General features: G+C 33.3%; 1 long non-coding RNA gene across 1 annotated transcript in view; it reads left to right on the top strand.

The window, feature by feature from the left end:
• LOC132664823 (uncharacterized) overlaps positions 1–22,956 on the top strand; it is a 74,329-nt gene extending 51,373 nt beyond the window's left edge. The window contains exons 4-5 of the long non-coding RNA XR_009603862.2: positions 18,578–18,631; positions 22,749–22,956. This is a non-coding gene — a long non-coding RNA (uncharacterized LOC132664823). The remainder of the gene's footprint in view (positions 1–18,577; positions 18,632–22,748) is intronic.
• The last annotated feature ends 343 nt before the right edge of the window (positions 22,957–23,299 follow it).

Here is a 23,299-nt window from a genome sequence, read left to right as displayed (position 1 = left end):
TGGAGGCAATAGACAAACAGATAAACCTATTAGGATAAATTAGAAAAATTTCAGAGCTACAAATGTTTCTATGTAGATTTTAGCGGTAAATGCAAGGACAGTTGCTCAATAAATGCTACGTTGCTAAAAATATAACTGACTTAATTTCATGAGGGTTTTTCCTATTGTTTTCCACATCATTCAAATAACTCTATTAACTTAAGTAAACATTTTTTATTAGAACCTCAAGATTCAGAGTTTCACTGGTACTTTGATTTTTTTAACTTCTTGCTAATAAAAGAGGCCCTTTATGACTATGGTTGATGGAAATGACTAAAGTAGTGGACATTATGAGTTACTCAACTCTTAATAGCATCAAGGAGGTCTGGAGACCTTGCCTATATATCCTGTGAGCATAATTTGTACAGAATGCCTACACCTTTAAGAAGATGGTAGCATTCTAGAAGCACTCCTCTCTTAAGGGACAATTCTGAATTGGCTTTCAGGTATAGCAACTTACTGGTAAATAGCTCTTCTCAATAAATGGCAACCACGACTTTTTTAAAAATATAATTTATTGTCCAATTGGTTTCCATACAACACCCAGTGCTCATCCCAACAAGTGCCCTCCTCCCTGTCCATCACCCCCTTTTTCCCTCTCCCCCTCCCCCCCATCTACCATTAGTTTGTTCTGTCCTTAAAAGTCTCTTACAGTTTGCCGCCCTCCCTCTATGTAACTTTTTTTCCCCCTTCCCCTCCCCCATGGTCTTCTGTTAAGTTTCTCAAGATTCACATATGAGTGAAAATATATGGTATCTGTCTTTCTCTGCCTGGCTTATTTCACTTAGCATAATACCCTCCAGTTTCATCCATGTTGCTGCAAATGGCCAGATTTCATTCCTTCCCATTGTCAAGTAGTATTCCATTGTATATATAAAGTGCATCATCTTTATCTATTCATCAGTTGATAGACATTACCTACTTTTAAATGTACACTGTCAAATCTTGTAACTGCCTTCTAATGGGACAAAGTAATATACACCCTATTCTTGAATAGAATGGCTAAACTTCACATGAAACTTTCATTTGAAAAAAAAAAGTTCATAAAGATGAAGCATATTGCCTGCTTTGCTTACTATGGATTTTCAGCACCTAGGACAATCCTGTCACATATAAGCACAGAATTATCACTAATTAGACTTTTTTTTTCTTTTACTTTAGAAACTAATCTCATAGGACATTGTGTCACTATTTAGGGATTACAAACTTCTAATTTAAAGTAGGTAGTAGTATTCAACCTTATTCACTCATATATTCCAAGTGAAAAATATGTATGGAGCAACAACAGTGCACTTATGTACTACACACAGTATTAGGCAGTGAGAATTACTGGAGGCTTGATTACTACATTCACGGAATTTTGTGTATAGCATGGATAAAATCACCATGAGCTCTTGATCATAAAAGTAGTTTCTATATCAAGTTCTCCAAGACCCAAGCAATATTACATTTCTGTAAAATTTGAATAAGGGGGAGAGAGGAAAAGAAAACTCTGTTTTTGGTCTTTAATATTTTTAGAAAACAACTATTTTGACTACAGTCTCTTGTGTTTGTCCATATTATATTAAAAAGTCAGAAGTCTAATAAAATAGTAGGAAAGGTGTATAGTGTTTAAAATTTATTTCTTTAACTTCTATCTTCTGAGACATTCTTTTTGGTAACGCATTTCTGTTTGTGATTCTATTGAATGTTATATAGCCAAATCACTGATAACATTTGCTAACCTCAAATCCAAGAATGTCCTATGAATGCTATCACTTGGGTTATTTAGCCTCAGTAAGTTGTATTTTAGTGCTTAAAATAATGCTGATCTCACTACTACAAAGTACTTTTCATTCCCATAAGTACTTGTCCTGATGGAATTATACCACAGGGAGACTCATAATTGTTTGTCTCTTTAATGTGATTGCCATAAGAACTGCCATGCTTGGAACATTGAGAGGATAGCTTCAGAACATGTTGGCCTCAATGGGTAAGGAAGGGGTCTGTATAGTTAGTTATTTAGATACTCTTCACTACTCTATGTTTTTACTTAGGATTAAAAATATGGACAGTCCAGTAGAAGATGGATGAAAATTGCTGGGCAAGCATTACCAAAAAAAGAAAAAAAAAAAAATCTAGCTCAAGATATTATCATCAAGTAAGTTTGTATATAAGATAAATTTATTTAATGATGCTAAGAGAGGGTACTATAAAATGACAAAAGATGAAATGCACAGTGAAGATTAGAAATGACATAATCCTTAAAAACCTACCTACTGTTATAAAATATAGGAAATATAAAAACAAAACTTGCAGTAATACAATAGAAATAAAAATTAACTTGCCTCTGTCAGTTTATGTGAGGGAATGTACCTTAAAGAAAGAAAGGATATTGGGGCAGCTGGATGGCTCAGTGGGTTAAGTGTTCGACTTTGGCTCAGGTCATGATCTCACGGGTCATGAGTTTGAGCCCCACATCAGAGCCTGTGCTGACAGCTCAGAGCCTGAAGCCTGCTTTGGATTCTGTCTCTGTCTCTGTCTCTCTGTGTCAAAAATAAGTAATTATTAACAAAATTAAACATTAAAAAAGTACCAAATAATATGGATCATGTACTTTGAGCAATACAAATAAATGTAGTAAAAATAATGAAAGATAAAGAAAAAATACAAAAAATTAGAAAATCTATTAATAATGTTGTGTCAAAAATAGAAAATATAACCAAAATTGCTAAATATTAAAAAATAGTTTTAATGTAAAGAATAAATGTATAGACTTTTGGTTATTTAAATTTGCTTTTAGAGAAAAAGTATCAGTTTTTATCTGTTTCAATGCTACATGAGAGAATAAAATTGAATTAATCATCTATTTGGACATAATATAAAAGAAAAACTAGATTAGGAAATGTGAACGCGTAGAATAATAAAGTATACAGGAAACAATTCTATCTAAAAAGAAGACAGGGAGAAGCCACATATGCACTGAATAAGAATGAGAAAAGTCACAGCACATACAGAGTACATGGAAACAGTCAAAAACCATTTTGGAAAACTCATGCAAATAATTTGAAGCACTAGATAAAATATAAAATACAAATTTTAAAAATATCACTGTCTATTTGGAAAACCTAAACAACTAAATACCTTGAAAAAAATGGTAAAATTGTCAAAGTCCTATTATTAATAAAACTAACATTTATTGAATGTCAAAAAATTCCAAGTTCTGATTAAAGATTCACAAACCTTACAGCATTTGCTTCTGATAGAGTTTCTATGAGGAAGTTGCATGAATTTTTAAAGTTTTAATGAAGGAAATAATATACAATATAACTTGTAAGATGTGAAAAATAGAAAACTTTGCCATTTATCTTGTTATTTAGCCAATTTAGCATTGATAACAAATCTGAGAAAGATAGAACAAAGTGCAAAAATTGCCACTTAATTAACTTAACTGAAAAGTGCCAATACAAAAAAACCCACAAAAACTGAAAGTATTAGCTCATTAAATTTAGCGTATTGCATATTTTATGTAAATGAGATTTTTCTCTATGTAACAGTCTTATCTCAAAATTTGATTGGGAAGGGATCTTACTGAAAATCATTTGGTGTTGGCAGAATTCAGTTTTTGGGGGGCTGTTGGACTAAAGTCCTCAGCTTCTTGCTGTCTATCAGTCAGAGGTCATATACAGTTCCTTCCATATGGGCCCCTACATAGAATACTGCACAAAACAATGTGTTTTATCACAGCCAACATGAAAGAGGTTCTTCCTACAATGTGAAAGTTACAATCTTATGAAGCATAATCATGAAGTGACATTCCAACTCTTGTGAAACATTCTATTGGTTAGAGGCAAGTGGAAGGTCCTACCCATGCTAAAGAAGAGGGGATTAGAGAATATAAATACCAGAAGATGGAGATCATGGGAGGTACATCTTACTGCTTCCCATTAAATACTGAAAAACCGTATTTAAATGTTTTGGGGTTAAAATACTAAACATATGAGTATCAATCCTCCCCGAATTACATATTTTTGGACTTAATCCCAATTAAAATAGACTTCTGGTTTTTTTTTTTTGTTGGAAATTGACAAAGATATAGTAAAGTTTGTCTGGAAATTAAGCATGTAAGAAAAATCAGGATACAATCAGGATAAAGAAAAATAGAGTATTAACAGACTTGCTGGTTACTAAAACATTATTATTGACAAAAAAAGTTTGTCACTAGATAACACATAGAGAGTTTATAATCAATCCTAAATATATTCCTGGTTTTGCTATCTAATTAAGACACTATTTAAATACCAACATAAATTCCAGGTGCCCAAAAGATCTATGTCGGAAATATGACACAGAAATAAAATGTTAGAAGAAAATCTGGTTAAATAAGTTTATCAATTTAAAGTATAAAAGGACTATGTAAGCTGACCTAAAATAAGACCTAGAGTAAAAGGCTAAAAAATAGAGTCTATTAATTTTATTAAAATATATGTTTTTAATGCCATTAACAAAGCAAAAACATCTAACAAAGTAGGGGGAAATGTTTGCAAAGCAGATGATAAGTGAAGTACTCATTTCTTTAATTACCAATAGTTTCATTAAAAAGAAAAAAAAAGAAAGTAAAAAACAAGGAGGGTCCACTGCATGGCTCAGTTGATTACGCATCCGACTCTTGATTTCGGAGTTCAAGAACTCATGGTTCCTGGGCTGGATCCATGTGCTGACAGGGCAGAGCCTGCTTGGGATTCTCTCTCTCCCTCTATCTCCCTCTTTCTCTCTCACTCACTCTCTCTCTCTCTCTTTCTCACTCTCTGCTCCTCCTCCGTGTGTGTGTGTGTGTGCACATGTGCTCTCTCTCTCTCTCAAAATAAATTTTTAAAAAACTTTAAAAAAACACAATAAACAAGGAAAAACATGTAACAAACATAACTTGAGAGAGAACAAAATTTTAAAATGTCTCTTTGAAAGATTCTAAAACTCAACCATAATTCAAGACATGCAAACTCACCAACGCCCTAAAAACAGATTTGAATAAGCCACTAAAATAACCTGACATCCATTATATGCAAAGCAAAGCAAAAGTAAAAACCTTACATTATTCAAAATATACAATTTGCTATTGCTAACTTGTAATTAGATGATTTTTCCACTCTTCCAAACTTATCTCTGTGTAGGGTCCATAGAGTACCCAGGGAGCTGCAAACAGATGTGAAAGCCTATGGTTGGAAGCCTGATGGAATCAATAAAAGGCAGGTTCACCAAATTCTTAAACTTGTATAATCTCATAGGAAGAAGTCAACAAAATTTCTGAAAGGAAAACCATGGTTAACACCACTCAAGCACTTGAACTGATATGCAATGATGTAATGGATCCAAATAATAAATAAAAATGTATAGATTTTTTTTTAATTATGAAAGGGTGTATTAAGGACATCTTTTTATTTGCTGTAATTTAGATGCTTTGACCTTTGAGGCCTTGCTGACACTGGAGAAACTACTTCTCCCAGGATTAGCTAATACTAAGAGTAAAAGACATGCCTGTGAGTGTGACTTTCATATGTGAACCAACCAATCCACAACCTGCACCCCAACCACCTACTCTATAGGACTTTTACACTCAGGGCCACAATTCCTCTGCCCTAATCACCTCACTTATTAGGTGATTAGCCAATCACGTAATGGTATTAGCCAATCCTCAATCTGTTTACTCTGCCTTACCCATTTATTCCCATGGAAACCATAACAAAGGTTGTTTTCTCCTTGACATCCTAACTGCCTCCTAAATGACCTTAGTGCTTCTGCCCTTCTGGCCTCCCAGGGAGTGGGGTGCCCCATTCTCTTGGAATCAGTGAGTGTCGCAATTCTCTTCTCAATGGTGATTGTCTCCTGACATGCTGGCTTTGCCATAGCTGAATAGCTATAAAACCTACATTTAATTTATGTAATATTTTCTTTTTTTTCAAGTTTTTATTTAAATTCCAGTTAGTTAACATACAGTGTACTATTAGTTTCAGGTGTAGAATTTAGTGATTCATTACTTACAATCAACACCCAGTGCTCCTCATACTATTTATTTTTAATGGAGTAGAGTTGCCACACAATGTTACATTAGTTTCAGGTATACAACTTAGTGATTCAATTTCTCTATATATTAGCTATGCTCACCGCAAGTGTAACTATCATCTGTCACTATACAGTGCTTTTAAAACCTACAATTTTTATTTTTTATTGAAATATGATGAACATATAGTATATTAGTTTCAAATGTACAATATAATGATTCAACAATTCTATACATTATTGTGCTCATCATGAGAAGTGTACTTTTTTAAATTACATTTTTATATTTATTTTTGAGAGAGAGAGAGCACGTGGGGAAGGGGCAGAGAGAGGGGAAGAGAGGATCCAATGCGGGCTCTGCACCAACAATAGTGAGTCCAATGTGGGGCTTGGGCTCATGAACTGCAAGAACATGACCTTAGCATAAGTCGGAAGCTCAACCAAACTGAGCCACCCAGGTGCCCCGAGAAGTATACTCTTAATCCCCGTTATCTATTTTGCCCATCTGCCCCATCAACCACCCCTCTGGCAACCACCATTTTGTTCTCTGTGTTTAAGAGTCAAAAACCTGTATTTTAAAACAAAGTGCTTCAGCAACAGACTACCTAGAGTAGAAAGCAGTGTTCTGGGATTGGCATAAGAATTATATAAATAAGAAACTGACTTGGAGTCAAGTAAAAAACTTAAGGTGTGAAAGTGTGAAGATAAAGAGGGCTCTTCAGGAATAAGTGTGATATTTCTCTTTAAAGAATATTTGAAAACAAGTAATAGGGAGAAAGAATATTTAGTACATGCTTCTGGGGAAGAAATGTCAACTGAGTTGTGTGAATACTAAGGCATTGAGGTGAATGGACAGAAAGTTGAAAGAAAAGGCCAGAAATGCAATGTGTTTAAGAAGTAATATGGTATATTTTAAATGTAATTGTTATTAGGGTTTATATTAATCACAGACAAGAGAAATGCTTTCATAAGATTTTACCAGTGCAGCATTGAAATACAAAAGAACTATGAAACAATACTTGCAATTGTCAATTGATTTAATCAAGAATATATATTCAGTGCCCATTTTCTACATAACATCACTTTAGAACTAGAGTGATTCAAAATCTAAAATATGGGGATTCAAAATTTAAAAATTAAAATCTTGGGGTGCGTGGTTGTCTCAGAAGACCATGCCACTCTTGAATAAGGGTCATAAATTTGAGCCCCACTTGGGTATAGAGATTACTTAAATAAATGTTTAAAATTTTTTTAATTAAAATCTCTACCTTTAAGGTCCCAGAATCTAGTGGTAATTAAAACCAAATAATACAAACACACACACACATGCACACACACACTCACACAGCATGATAAAATTACTACAGACTAGAGAAATGGGAGACTTTAATTCTGTTAATTGAAATTTTATCCAAAGATAGATATATTTTATGAAGCTACAGGCAATTTATAATACATTTAATATCAAACTTATGTCATTCTTTTCAATGAAAACAAATAAGTATGTCTAAGTCATGTATTTATTACATTGGTTGCTTAAGTGTCTGACTTCGACTCAGGTCATGATCTCGCAGTTCTTGGGTTCGAGCCCTATGTCAAGCTCTATTCTGACAGTTCAGAGCCTGGAGCCTGCTTCAGATTCTGTGTCTCCCTCTCTCTCTGCCTCTCCCACCACACACACTTCGTGTCTCTCAACAATAAATAAATAAATAAATAAATAAATAAATAAATAAAATTATGTTTGTATTTTTAGCATTTCTATACTTGAATTGGGGTCCTTAGTATCACATCCACTTAGTTTTTACTTATCAAATTAAATGATTGTTATTTGTTCACCTTAATACGAAAGCAAATTCACTATTATATTAAATTCACCTATTCATTCTTTCATTAATTTCACCCAATTCATACTTTCATAAAAACAAAAGTTATACACTGTCTACTGTGTGCTGCTAGGCGTTTACAATTACAAATTTTTTAATGAGTACAGTTATTGGAAAGTAATCTGAAAAATACTAATCCGTACTTATCGTCATTCCTAATCAGTTAAAAAATCAGTTTTTTAAAAAGACACCAAAACTACAGTGTAAAAAGAATGAAAGGACTATTGACATAAAAAGAAATAATACACAGCAAAGCAGGAAAGAATATCCAAAGGAGGAAAGACAGTCTCTTCCAACAAATAGTGTTGAGAAAACTGGACAGCAACATGCAGAAGAATGAAACTGGACCACTTTCTTACACCATGCACAAATATAAATTCAAAATGGATTAAAAACCTAAATGTGAGACAGGAAACCATCAAAATCTTAGAGGAGAACACAGACAGTAACCTCTTTGACATCAGCCGCAGCAACTTCTTACTATATATGTCTTGTGAGACAAGGGAAACAAAAGCAAAACTGAACTATTAGGACTTCAAGATAAAAAGCTCTGCACAGCAAAGGAAACAATAAACAAAACTAAAAATCAACCTCTGGAAGGGCAGAAGATATTTGCGAATGACATATATGATAAAAGGTTAGTGTCCAAAATTTACAAGGAACTTACTAAACTCAACACCCCAAAAACAAATTATCCAGTTTAAAAATGGGCAAAGAAGACATCCAGATAGCCAACAGGCACATGAAAAGATTCTCAACATCACTCATCACCAGAGAAATACAAATCAAAACTACAATGAGGTAACAACTCACACCTGTCAGAATGACTAAAATAACAACACAGGAAGCAACACATGTTGGCCAGGATGCAGAGACAGGAGAACCCTCTTTACACTGTTGGAGGGAATGCAAATTGGTGCAGGCTCTCCAGAAAACAGTATGGAGTTTCCTCAAAAAGTTAAAAATAATACTATCCCACACTCCAGCAATTGCATTACTAGATATTTACCCAAAAGATATAAAAATACTAATTCAAAGGATAACATGAACCTCAATGTTCATAGCAGCATTATCAACAATAGCCAATTATGGGAAGAACCCAAATGTCCATCCACTGATGAATGGATAAAGAAGAACATTACTCAGCCATCAAAAAGAATGAAATCTTGCCATTTGCAATGACATGGATGGAGCTAGAGAGTATGATGCTAAGTGAAACAAGTCAGTCAGAGAAAGATAAACACCGTATCATTTCACCCATATGTGGAATTTAAGAAACAAAACATATGAACATAGTGGGGGTAGGGAGAAAGAAGTAAACCATAAAGTGCACTCAACTATAGGAACAAATTGAGGGTTGTTGATGGGGAGGTGGGCTGGAGGATGGGTTAAATGGGCGATGGGTATCAAGGAGGTCATTTGTTGTGATGAGCACTGGGTGTTGTATGTCAGTGATGAATCGCTAAATTTTGCACCTGAAAATGATGTATTGTGCTGTGTGTTAACTAACTGGAATTTAAATAAAAAGTTGAAAAAGAAAAAAAAAATAATCCATCAGCAAAACTGCCTCTGTAAAATATGGCACTTTAAACTTTACATGTGGGGGTGCCTGGGTGGCTCAGTCCCTTAAGCATCCAACTCTTGATTTCAGCTCAGGCCATGATCTTAAAATCTTGAAGGCAAGCCATGCATAGGGCTCTGCACTGAGTGAAGAGCCTGCCTAGGATTCTCTCTCTCTCTCTCTTCCCCTCTGCTCCTTTCCTGCGTGCTCTCTCTCTCTCTCTCTCTCTCTCTCTCTGTAATAAATAAATAAATAAATAAATAAATAAATAAATAAATAAATAAACAAGATGTATACATGAAGTTTTCTTTTTTTTCTGAAATCTATATATTTTTTAAAATTTAAATTCAAGTTAGTTAACATATAGTGTAGTTTTGGCTTCAGGAGTAGAACCCAGTGATTCGTCTCTTACACATGACACCCTATAGGTAAAATTTTTCAATGTGGGTGTGGCAATGGAATATTGTTAGTGACCAGAGATCATTATTATAAACAAAAATTGTGATCTGTCCTTTTTGGCAAGGGGTCCAGCCCAAAAATTGTAAATACATAAAATCAAGTGAGTTTCAGAAATGTGACATAAGTCAGAAAGGAACACTAAGACACAAATTAATACCAACAGTTATTTTGTGAATAGTAAAAGATTATTTTCAAAAGGACAAGCACGGATTCAGAAAAACCATAATGTAATGTAAACAACAAGCAAGTTGCAAATTCTAACACAGCATGTTTTCTCAGCAATATTTTTTCATATTATTTATTTGAGTGTAGTTGATACACAATGTTATGTGATTTTCAGGTGTATAGCACAGTGATTCAACCTCTCTATACATTCTTCTATATTCACTACAAGTGTAGCCATCATCTATAATCAGACAACACTATTACAATATCATTGACTATATTCCCTACACTGTCTTTTATTTCCAGTTATTTCATAACTGAAAATCTGTATATCCCACACCCATTCGCCCATTTTTTTCCATCCTGCACCCCATCCCTCTGGCAAACATCAGTTTGCTCTCTGTATTTATAGGTTCTCTGTATTTATATTCTGTGATTCTTTTTTTGTATGTTTATTCACTGTTTGAGTGTTTTGTTTTGTTTTGTTTTAGATTTCACAAGTGACTGATATCATATGTTATTTGTCTTTCTCTCAGGAATATTTTAGATTTAAATGTATCATCCTGTCTCAGTTTTGGAATGAAAACACAAAATTAGTGGTGGTCAAGTATATGAGATTGAAGGGATTATACTTTGGGAGTTTTTATCAACAAAAAAACAATCCTGGCTGGCTTAGTCAGTAGAGCATGTAACTCTTGATCTTGAGGTCATGAGTTTGAGCCCTATGGTGAGGATAGAGATTACTTAAAAAGTAATAAATGAAAAGAATACAAAATTAGATACGTACTAATATTTTTAAAAATCCAATTAAGAAATATGATATTATAAGAATATAAAAAATACAAGGGAGTCCTACTATAGAAGGATATAAGTAAAAGGAACAAAAGAATAGCTTCTAAGGGACAATGGAATATTAGTTCCATAATGAATCAAATTCTGTAAATTCATATTTAAATTCTAGGAGGAGAAAATTACATTTGTCTAACTTAGACCAAATATACACCTCTCATTCAGAAGAAGATGGATATGGTAATTCATGATCAAAACTGTGGTAAACCTGAAAGAGTGGTAAGAAATGGAATGTGGTCAACTCACCTATCACTTTGATCTTTTAGATAATGGTTGTTCTGCATTTTTGCTGGTCTAGTAGTAAACCAAACTGACAGCACTTGGAAACCTAATTCTATTTGTCATTCTTCATAGTCTTTGAAATTAGGATTACATATAAGGTCTTTTTGAGAGGGACATTAGTTTTAGCAAATAAAACAAAACTATTTCCTAAGAGCAAGTAAATAATATCCCAAACAAAAATTAACTTGCTGTTACTAAAAGGGGGTACTGAATAGAAAACTGGAAAAAATTGATAGAAATTCAGGAGAGATAACTGGTTTGATGACAGAAAATAAGGTGTTTATGTTAATTAAAAAAGGAATTGCAGCATACCTCTTCCACATGAAACAAAAAGCTAAATGGTATAATGTCTAGCAGTCACAAACTGAATCATTCTATATGATTCTCCCTAATCATTTGGGAAGATGTTCTATGTTCAACCACCTGTCCAAACTTAATTCTGAATTCAATTGATATGTGGAATCTCTCTAAGGCATCTTCTCCCTAATAATGATTACATTCTTTTATAGAAATATCAATTCCAGTCGCTAACTAAGCCAATCCCAAAATATCTGAATGTCAATGCATTAATCTGCAAAGAGCAAATCAGAATATATGTATTATATAAATCACGATCTGAGTATCCAAGGATTTCCTCCTTCAGTATGTATTTCAAGTTCAAACAGTTCAAACAATTTAGTCTTCAATTGGTATTCTAGAAATCATTGAAGAAGGTATTTTTGACAAAGTAGAACATGATGTAAACTTTCAAATCCCACCATGTTTATTTATGAATAGAGGAGATAATAGTGATGAATTATAATAAAATGATAGATCACTACTTTGGTCTTTCTGTAGAACTATAAAAATGCTAGTCCAGAAACTACAATTTTCTTGGAAAGAAAAAGCACTTTAATAATCTATCTGCTGGTCAAGATAAGGATGTAAATAAAGAGTTCAGCAAGCAGTACCACAAGTAAAATTCTGAGTATTTTCTTAAGAACTGAGAAGGAAAAAATATGCTTAACCAACAAATGTTTCCTTTAACTCTTTAAGAACCAAAATCAAGATTGTGAATCCTAATCTTAACTAATTATCCAATTTCTCATAATTGTATACACTTTAGTCAAGTGTTGGCAGGCACAAAGGTACCAGTCAAATCTGGGATTAAATCTTCTACACGACTAGATTGAAAATAATTTTGTGTTTCATTACACATAACAGTGGCCAAAAGAGCTACTGAGAGAACTCAATGAAATAATATAAGCTTCTGATATATAGGAAGTCTTTAAAAGCATAGTCATTAACAATATCATATTATTCATGTTTTCATACCAAGAACACATGAATTGCATTTCTAGTATTGCCAAAATAAAGCAAAACCAGTTTTAGATGATGCTTTTTTCTTACTTTCAAAGCCACTAAGACTTAAGACTGAAAAAACTAGAATGGAATTAGAGGTAAAATCAACACCAAAGTATTAAAAATCACTTGAAAATAAGACATATATATGCATAGCATATTTTGGCGGACAATAAAGGGAAATGTAATACAATCCACCAGTAACTAATCTTGTTCCCACAACTGTATAATACATTGAAGAATAACAATTCTAGAACAAAAAGTTTATGTGATTCAAGCAGACCTTGTGTCTCTATCCTCTAAATGAAGTTGGACTGTGAATGAGTTTCTGCCTTACCTCTCTTCTAATGGCATTGTCGTCAGATTTTCCTTAGTTGCTTTTGATTTTTGGATTTTGTGTAAATCACACTAGAAGTACCTATGAGATTTATATTACAGGATATTTAATTATAGTAAACTTTCTATGGTGGAGGATATAGAACTTTAATGTATAGGTTTCCAAGTAATATAAAACTCTCAAAAGCCTGGGTTTACTTTAGTTTCCAAGGTTCCCAATGAAATGATTGAGAGAAATAACATAGTAAGTGAATTTGGGATCCATCTCTAAAATACTGTGAACTTAAATTCTGTGTGACTTCTTTATTTTAGAAATTCTGCTATCTATAGTACACATAGGAACATATTGAAAGGAAGCTTAACTTGGCTTACATCTCTCTTTACTCTACATAAGAAATTAGTGAAAGTGGTTTCATTAAATCACTAATAACACTCCCTAACACAGATCAAGAGAGAATAAAGACAAATTTAAGGATGATTGTTAGAGGCTACATATTCTGAGTTCTGGCAACCATATCCTATCTAAATTATGCTCTCTGTTATTTATATTTCTTTTGGTATTCAAAGTTCCAGCATGCCATCATCATCTTCTTCCTCATCTTATTATTACCACCACAACCTACCTTAACCATCTGGCAATTATTCTGTTGGAGCATATTTTATTTTAGGCAGGAAAACTACAGGGACTCAGTAAACATTTAATATTATGTCTCTTGCCTACCATCCCAAAAGGAGGAAATCCTTGACAGCCTAAACATCCATATTCAACATAAAGTTGTCAATACAAAACCACAAGACAACTTTATGGATGCCCTTGGAGAATTTTAAGTCCATTTCGCCAACTTTACACTTCTTCATTTTATTTTAAATGCCAGCAAAGAGTAGGTGATCACATTTTAAATGTATGGAATGATTCTTCTACCGGCTTTAAATTATTGGCTATTGCTAGCCCACAGAGTTCACAACACACACACACAGTCCACTTGGTGGGTAGACTAATAAGGATGTCCCCAGGGTTTGTATTATGAACAGCTCCTATTGAGTTTACCTCTGTGGGATCCTCAAAGTAATTTGTTGTTTAAATGGATTTGTTTCTATGTGTTTCTGTCCAGGATCTTTCATAGAAGTAACTTCACTTTAAGTTTTAAGGTAAAATGACAATTGTAATAGTCTTAATTAGCTACTCAAAATGGGAATGAAGCTCATGCAAAATCAATTAGTCAATGAGGACACTGCAGATGCTATTGTGGAAGACTCAGGAAAATGACAGAAGTTTGGAATTTTAGCCTAATATTTCCAAATCCAGAATTTTAATGTAATAAAATCAGTATTTTGCTGATAAATCCCCAAATAATGATTTTTAATCTATGATTAATTTCTATATAACACAGTTATATAATATTCTCATTAAATGCTATGAATAGTAACTCGATACTAATAGCAATACCACTATAGAACCATTTATAAAATTCAGCATGTGACTCTGTGAGCTAAATTTTCTGCATGTTTTTGTAGGCACTGATGGCATTTCAATCACATACTAATAGATATTCTTATATGGCACTGGAAATTGCAGCAAAATCAAAGAGCACAGTCAATGAGAATATCCAACAGTTTTATTTTATAAGTTAGCATCAGGAAATATGATTTTAACTATTGCTTAAAGAATGACAAGGCTGATTTCAGAAGTCCAGGGGAAATACCATTATTTTATATATTCAGAATTTGTATATTTTCTCTACTGATAATGTTTTTAAAAAGCTATATTGTCTTAATATGTTCTTTTTTAAACAGCCCAGAAGAAACAAAACAGTATTATAAAACTACCTGGATAATCTGAAGCTACCAATTTTAAGAACAAACTTAGGATAGGAAAGACACTTAGGATAGGAAAGAAACATAAAAATATTCTAAATGCTTTTTCTCTATAATTCTACGATCTCTTTAAAAAAAAGACAACCTACTCCCTTCTTGAAAATAAATCTTGGCTTTCTCATCTCTTTTGCAGAGAATAACTAATTGAGTAACCACAAAATTAGGTGGATGGGTTTCTGGATTATTTTTAGAGGAATCAAGAATGTGGATATGTGAGACTTTTTAAAAAATGAGTTTCATATTTTATGATGGCTAACAATAGACTTCAAGTTCAATGCATTATCAGATCAATTGTACTTTGAGTAAAAAATATCCCCAAAAGATTTGGAAGAACAGAGAATATTGAAAAGATCATTGAACTTGGAATCAAGAGAGCTGGATAGAGTTTAGATAATTGTTAATAAAATATTTGAATCCCAAGACAAATAGAGATCTTTTAAAAGGTCTCTTCAGCTAACTTAAGGCCCAGAGAATAGTTGATGAATTCTATAAAGACATTTTATATATCTCTCCTCCAGCTTTCTCTAATATTTCCATTTTACGTAACCAAAGAATTGTCAGAACCAAGAAATTAACATTGCTACAATACTATGAACTAACTTAAAGACTTTATACCAATGTCACCAGTTTTTCCACTGAAGTTATTTTTGTTTCGGGATCTCACATTGTATTTAGTTATTATTTCTCCTTAGGCTTTTTTAGTCTGTAACAGTTCCTCAAGCTTTCCTTGTCTCTCATGACCTTGATATTTTTGAAGAATATTAATAATTTATTTTGTCTAATGACAGTCAGTTTGGTTGAGTGTTAGGCTTCTTCATGACTAGACTGATATTATGTATTTTTGTCAAGAATAGCACAGATCTGATGTTGAGTTCTTCTGAAAGCATTATATGACAGGGTTCATAATACTGCTCTGTTTTATTACCCGTGATGTTGACTTTCCTGGTTTCTCCACTATAGAGTTATTGTTATGGATTCATTTCATTTATGGTTTCATTTTATTTTATGGATTCATTTTATTTTGGTTTTATGGATTATAATCAAGTACTATCGTATTTATTTTGTTGCTCAAATTATTAGTTGCTACATCAGTTTGGTGCCCTCGGTTTCAACATATACATACATACACATATATGTATGTATATTTATATACATGTATATGAATATATAATGAATCTATGTAATTCATAATATAGTGTATACACACACACACACACACACATATGCATATAGTTAGATACATCAGCATGGACATTTATTTTCTTGGTTTAGTATACATTCTTATATTCCTTAGCTCTGTACACTGAAAAGACTGAGAAGCAATGGCACTCCAGTAGTACCCAGTACACAGAACTTGAGTTCTCAATGCCATTCTCTCTTTAGACACATTCATAATGCATCAAGACTCCTTATGGATTCCAGGGTTTGGGCAAGACAAACACTTAAATGTATTTAATATTCTAGCTCAAAAATACTTTTTTGTTCACTAGGGTAAGAGCATCAGTACATCAAGCAAATGCTCTTCTATTAATTTTAAAGAAATTTAAGAAGAAAACTACTCAATATCAGTGCACTAGAGTACAAGTTTTCTAATGTCAAAGGAAGGAAAATGATTGATGTGGATGATAAGTAAAACAACAAAAACAAAAACAAAAAACAAACAAAAAAAAAACCAACTCAGAATCCCTCAACTCTACAAGGCAATGATTCCAAGACTGGATTGTAATGTGTAAAAGTTATGCTTATATTTGTTCTAATAATAATTGATATATTTCCCCAGCATACCTCTCTATAAATAATGTTCAGTGTGGACAGTTGATGTGAGTATGGGCCATGTGTGGGGATATAACCATCTGCTTCTTGGTTAATCCAACTGGATAAATATGTTTGCAACTATTTCTGCTTTTTTTAATGTAAATTAAGCAATTTAAATGATCCCATTTTATGTCCTTTCTTAGCATACCAATTATACCTCTTTTAAATTTTTTACTACATCCCTAGAGTTCACAATTTATATTTTAAGTACTCTGTCCACCTACAAATAACACCGTATCAGTTCACATGTACTGCAGGTACATAATAGAATATCCCAATTTCCTCTTGTGCATGTATTGTGACACGGCCGTCATTCATTTCACTTGAACATATGCTATTTTCACCCAGTACGTTCTTAGAACTATAACTTTAACTAAACAGTTATCTTTTTAGGACAATTAAGAATAAGAAAATAATCTTTTTTTTACAAAAAGTTATTCATTTATTTTGAGAGACAGAGAGAGAGCACAAGCAGGAGAGGGGAAAAAGAGAGGTGGGGGTAGAGATTCCTAAGCAGACTTCACACTGTCCACACTAGCCCAATGGAGGGCTTGATCTCACATAACATGGGGTCATTACCTGAGCAGAAATTAAGAGTCAGACACTTAACTGACTGAGCCACCTAGGTGTCCCCAAATTTAAAAAAATCTTATTTTAGGGGCGCCTGGGTGGCTCAGTCGGTTAAGCATCCGACTTTGGCTCAGGTCATGATCTCACAGTTTGTGACTTCGAGCCCTGCATCGGGCTCTGTGCTGACAGCTCAGAGCCTGGAGCCTGCTTCACATTCTGTGTCTCCCTCTCTCTCTGCCCCTTCCCTGCTCATGCTGTGTCTCTCTCTGTCTCAAAAATAAATAAACATTAAAAAAATTAAAAAAAATCTTATTTTACCTTATTTATTCCTTCTCTGGGCTTCTTCCTTTCTTTACTTAGACCCACAAATCTGCCCTATAAAATTTTCTTCTGCCTGAAGTATGTATATATAATGTATCCTATATCATGGAAGAAAGGCCTACTGTCAATGAATTTCCTCAGTTTTTGTTTGTTAAAATTTATTTCTCCTTCATTTTTAAAAAATTTTTAATACTTATTTTTATCATTTTTTTACTATTTATTTTTGAGAGAGAGAGAGAGGGTGATCGGGGGAGGGGCAGAGAGAGAGGGAGACACAGAATCCAAAGCAGGCTGTAGGCTCTGAGCTGTCAGTACAGAGCCCGAAGTGGGGCTGAAACTCAGAAACCATGGGATCATGACCTGAGCCAAAGTACAACAGCGCTTATCAGACTGAGCCACCCAGGCTCCCTGTTCACTCACCTCTTCTTTATTAGTTTTGTTTTGTTTTTCTCTTTGAAAATTGCCAATTCATTTTTTTTACCTAGTTTCTACTAGGCAGTATTATGTTTTGATGTAATTTGAACATAATACACATCAGTATGTGTGTGTTGTACATTCTCTGAGTTTCCTGGATCTGTGGTTTGTTGTCTGTCTTTAGCTTTGAAATTTGCATGAATTACTACTTCAAATATTTTTTCTGCTAAATTTTCTTTTTCTTCTCCTTCTGATATTCCAATTAAGATTTTTAAAATTGTACCAGAGTTCTTAGGTGTTACCTTTTGTATTTTTTCTTTGCTTTTTGGTTCTGGAAGTCTCTGTTAACCTATACTTAAGCTTACTGATTCTTTCTTCAGCCATGTTCAGTTTACTGATGAGCCCATCAAAGCCAATATTCATTGTGTTGGAAGTTTCTTTTTTTAGCATTTCCTTTTAATTCTAAGAATTTTTATCTCTCCACTTACATTAAACATCTGTTCTTGCATGTTATGTTTTCCATTAGAAGCCTTAACATATCAATAAGCATAATTATATTAAATTCCCTGTCTGATAATTCTAATATCTGTAATATCAGAGACTGAGTTTGACATTTGATTTGTCTTTTCAGACTATGTTTTCTCTCACCTTTTGGCATGATTAATAACTGTTAGTTGAAAGCCAGGTATGTATCAGGTCATAGGGACTAAGGTAAGTAGGTGTTGGGGTGAGGATTTATGTTACTTTGGGTAGGAGTTGGACTATATTTAATGCTCGCTGCAGCTTTAAGTGCCATCAGATCAAACTGTTCTACTGATTATTTTTGTCACCATGCTTGCCTTTAACTTCTGTAAGGAGTCTGCCTCTTGCAGCTCTTTGTTGTAATCCACTGTTTTTATACTAGAGCCTTGTTGTTGTAAATGGTGCATAGTGCAAGATGAAGAGAGTGTTCTATAATCTAATGTTTAAATCTCAGGCTTTGATTCTCTGGTATGTGGCCCCCACAAGTGTTTTTCCAGTGGTATAATTCCACCCCACCACCCTGGTCCCCTACTCCCTTTCCTAGTTACAGTGTTTAAAATCTCTCTCTCTCTTTCTCTCTCTCTCTCTCTCTCTCTCTCTCTCAATTTTTGCTACATTCTTTCTCTAAACATTGGGCTAGAAAGGAAAGTCGGAAAAGGCTAGATTGGAGGAAATTCCTTTCATCTAGCTGAGGTAAGCTTTTGGCAAAGCATTTTCTGTTGAGTGTTGGGTCTTTATTATGGAGAATGTTCTGGGTTTATGTCTCAAGGATTAATCTTGCCCTCCTCCTGCTGCTGTGATAAGCAGCATCTTTCTCAGAATTCACCCTGAGAATCTGGTGGTGTTCCTGGAGGTAAGCCTATAAAAGTGTGGGACCTCCCAAAGACTGTGGCCTCAGAAATTTCTCAGTCTCCTACTACATCAGCAGTTCTTCAAATTACTATTTAAGTAGTGCCACTAGTCACGATTCCAACACCCATTACTCTAGGTAATCAGATCTCAGATATAATTCTATGGATAGATCCATCTCTTGACATTTTGGGTTGGCTGTTTGCCCTGAAATCTTAGTTTTCTGATGGGTTGACAAAAAGTCACTGATTTCCAGGATGTCTAGCTTTTTTCTTATTATAAGAACAGGTGTAAAAACTTCTAAGCTCTTTATTTCATGGAATTGAAATCTACCTGTGTATTTTTAAGTAATGAGATTGTGAAAAAAGAATAAAATTATTACACAATTATTGACTTACATAATTCTACCTATTATACATATTTGATATGAGAGCTCAGAAACATCATAATTGGTATCATTTCATGTAAGTGTATTCAATAAATATTGGCTTATACTATTTTATTTTTATTAATTGTCATAGCTATTATACTTTCTAGGCTTCTAAATCTATTTACAATCCCTTATTTGCCACATTCTCTTGCCCTTAGTACCTATGTACTATTCCCTTACCTGGACCTTCCTTTCATTATCATATTCAGGATCTTCCACAAAATTAATATAATTCAATAGACAATGCCAAGTTGGCAGAGGGGTGTTCGCCAAAGCTATTCATCTTCTTCTTCTCAAATTAGTTAGCACATCAATTTAATAAGTCTTTAATCTTCTGCCATCTACAATCTAATACTTTCTCTGGTTTTGGATGATGAAGTATATATTTTTATTTTACTACATTTTGACCTCTGGGCTCACTTCCAGCACAGAAAGAAGAAAGTGTAACCTTTGATCTAGATCTAGGACTTTAGTTCATTTTGGCAAAGGTAGAGACTACTTGGAACAGCAGATTGACAAATTTGCTATTAAGTAACCGGTTAGTACCCATGGAAAATAAAAATACGCCTTGTGATGTTATGTTTACTGATCTTATTTTGGCCTTTAGAAAGATTTCTTTCCCCATCAAGTTTTATTTGAATATAAACAGAAAGAGAAAGAGACTCAATCAAAATAAACAGCAAAGCAATAAAAAAAGTCCTTTTATAGGGGATGGCTTGCCCTAAAAGAAAGAACCATATTAAAGCTAGCAAAAGGCCAAACTCCACCTTTCTCAATTCTCCAGTGATTCCATCTGTAAGAAGCAGACATTTGAGAATTTTGAGACAATGGTGAGAAAAGCAGATTCATGAGGCTAGGTCTTCTCTAAAAATAGACCAAATGGTGTATTCATATATGAAAAATTATATTGAATTCTTACTAGAAAAATACACTATACTTAACAGAGTACATTGAAACAATCAAATAAGATTTTATATATATTTTATATATATTTTATATTAAATATATATTATACACATATATATCATGCATATATATATATGCATATTTAATTGTCCCAAAAGTAACATCAGTAACGTTCATAATTATTAACTGGAAAACAGTATGGATTAAGGCAAAAAGTACAGTCAAAAATGATGGTAGGCATGAATGGTCCAGCTTCCTGCATTTAAAATTCTCAAGTGCCCCATGACTACAGAATATTCATTATATGTAAAAATAAGTTTTTCCGAATATTTTATAAATCTTTCAGAAGGACAAAGGAAAAGCTTTATTTTAATTATACACTTTTTCTTTTATTTAAAACAGTAGCATTTTTTTACTTTTATGTTCTGTACTATCCTCCAGAATTATGGAATTCTTATCATTCATGCTATTATGAATTGTATGCTTGAAAACAGAAAATTAAAGGAAAATTAAGACATAAAAAGAAAAATTAAAGATCAGATCATTGATCTACAAATATCAGACTTTTTTTTTAGTTTCTAAGAGTTTATTTCATACATATAAAATTCTTAATTGGTCATTAACCTAAAGGATTTTAATTTAGCATTTACAAATAAAAATTAAAGAAAAATAGATATTTCTTAGCATTAAATAACTGAATTCCTTATTTCACAGTTGAAACCTCCAAGACTTAAAAAAGGAAGATAATTTGTTTTGCTTTCACAATCAGTAAGATTCTCAAATCCACATCTGTTGATTTTCACTCTAATGTCCCTGTTATCATACAGCTGTGGTACATTTTCACCCATTTCGGCATTCCTTTTTCCCTTTCTGCCTTTGATTATTTGTCGTTCAACTGAAGCACAGGGCATTAAACAATACATCGATCACTATTTTCTCTGCTTATTTTACATTGGTGTATCTGACATCAGTTCACTTGAAAATTATGAATTGTAACACTCTACTAACATTATAAAATAGAACTTGCTGAAATTTTCCAATTTTTTCTCCAAGATCCCACATTCCCCAAAACAAGGATATGACTGAGACAATGAAGCAGCAACTTTTCAAATGAAGTTACTCTTCTGTTCTCTGCACTCTGCTGAGATTTCTCAGTGTTCCACAAATCTGTGTATCTTAATACTCTACCTGGATAGTGTGTTTATGTAAGGTAGCTGGGATGGTGATCTTGGGAGGCAATGAATTGTTCTGAAATTAAACTTGCCAATCTCTTTGAAATACAGTTCATGGTATATTTAAGAAAAACGCATTTGAAATGTCACTGCACTACATACTCACTATGCCAAATTCTAGCTAGGTATTGATTTTTGCAGCCAAGTCACAAACCTTTTGAAAGTAGAGCTTGCATTTAAAATGCCAACATTTAATTATTTTAAAAAAATGATCAGATTTCTGAATAATAAAGAAGATATGTATCTTTGTAAATCATTCTTGTGGTTTTTTTCAGGAGTATGGAACTTCAGCGATTGTTTTCATATGATTGATTTCGTATGTTCATTTTTGTAGAAGATGGTATTATGAACAAAACTACTAAAATTAATGTATTAACAGTACAATTACATGTATCACATTTTAATGAGGACAAATGTTGGAAGTCAGATATTTTTTGCTAGCTTCTGGGCTACCTTTCACCCACACACAAAATTCCCAAATGGCTTTTCATGCCTTTCTTCTTCTCGTGCCCTTTTTTTTCCCTTCCCATGCCTTTTAAAAAGAAATGGGACTGGCTAGATTGTGTACATGACCCAAAAGCCTTCCTATGTCTAACTGGTTTGCACATACAAAGTGGCAGAAGTTTTAAACAGCAGAAATGCCACATGGATACCAGCACAATACCATGGATTATTTTTAGCTCTCCTCCTCCATTCTCTGTAATAGCATATTCTATTGATAATAGCAAAGTCTCACAAAGTGAAATGTCCATTATTGTGAATTTCAAATTGCACATGGCTGGAGTCTCTGTATCCTGATGTACTATGTAACCTATCCCAGGCAATTGTTTCTATTTTCCCAGTCCTTTTGCTTTTCAATCCAGTCTGTTACCAAGCAAGAGAACAAAATACAACTGAAAGATGAATACCTGTTATACTGATCAAGAGAGTCTGGCTATAAATTAATGGCTTAAAAATCTGGCATGTAAACAACAGATCACTGTCCGATGGAATGGAGAATGTTACCACAGAAGAGAAAAGAAGCCAAAGGATGGGAGAAAGCATTTGTTTTAGCAAAGGAATTAAACCTGAAAAGAGCCAAGAGATCCTAGTGGCTTGCTGATTTCTTTAATACTATGTGAAATGAACTGGAAGAACAAATGTAGTAGATAAGAACTATAATCTTCACTTCTTCTTTATCATTCTTTGGTGGAAATTCTGTTTGGTCTGACAAGGCCAATGAAATGGACACATGAAATCTATCATTTAGCAGTGTTGACATATGAAATCAAAAGCATAAAGACTTATAATAAGCAGCTAACATATGAACAACTTTAGCTATAAACACATTATTCATCCTTATATTTTAATAATTTTGATAATTTTGGAGGATTTATAGTAATATTCATTTAAGACTTGTAATCAGGATTACAAG

The sequence above is a fragment of the Panthera onca genome, chromosome F2, assembly GCF_046562875.1.
Source record: "Panthera onca isolate mPanOnc1 chromosome F2, mPanOnc1 haplotype 2, whole genome shotgun sequence".
In the NCBI taxonomy this organism is placed as follows: domain Eukaryota; kingdom Metazoa; phylum Chordata; class Mammalia; order Carnivora; family Felidae; genus Panthera; species Panthera onca.
The sequence above is the reverse complement of the archived record's forward strand: the minus strand, read 5'-3'. Positions and strand labels throughout refer to the sequence as shown.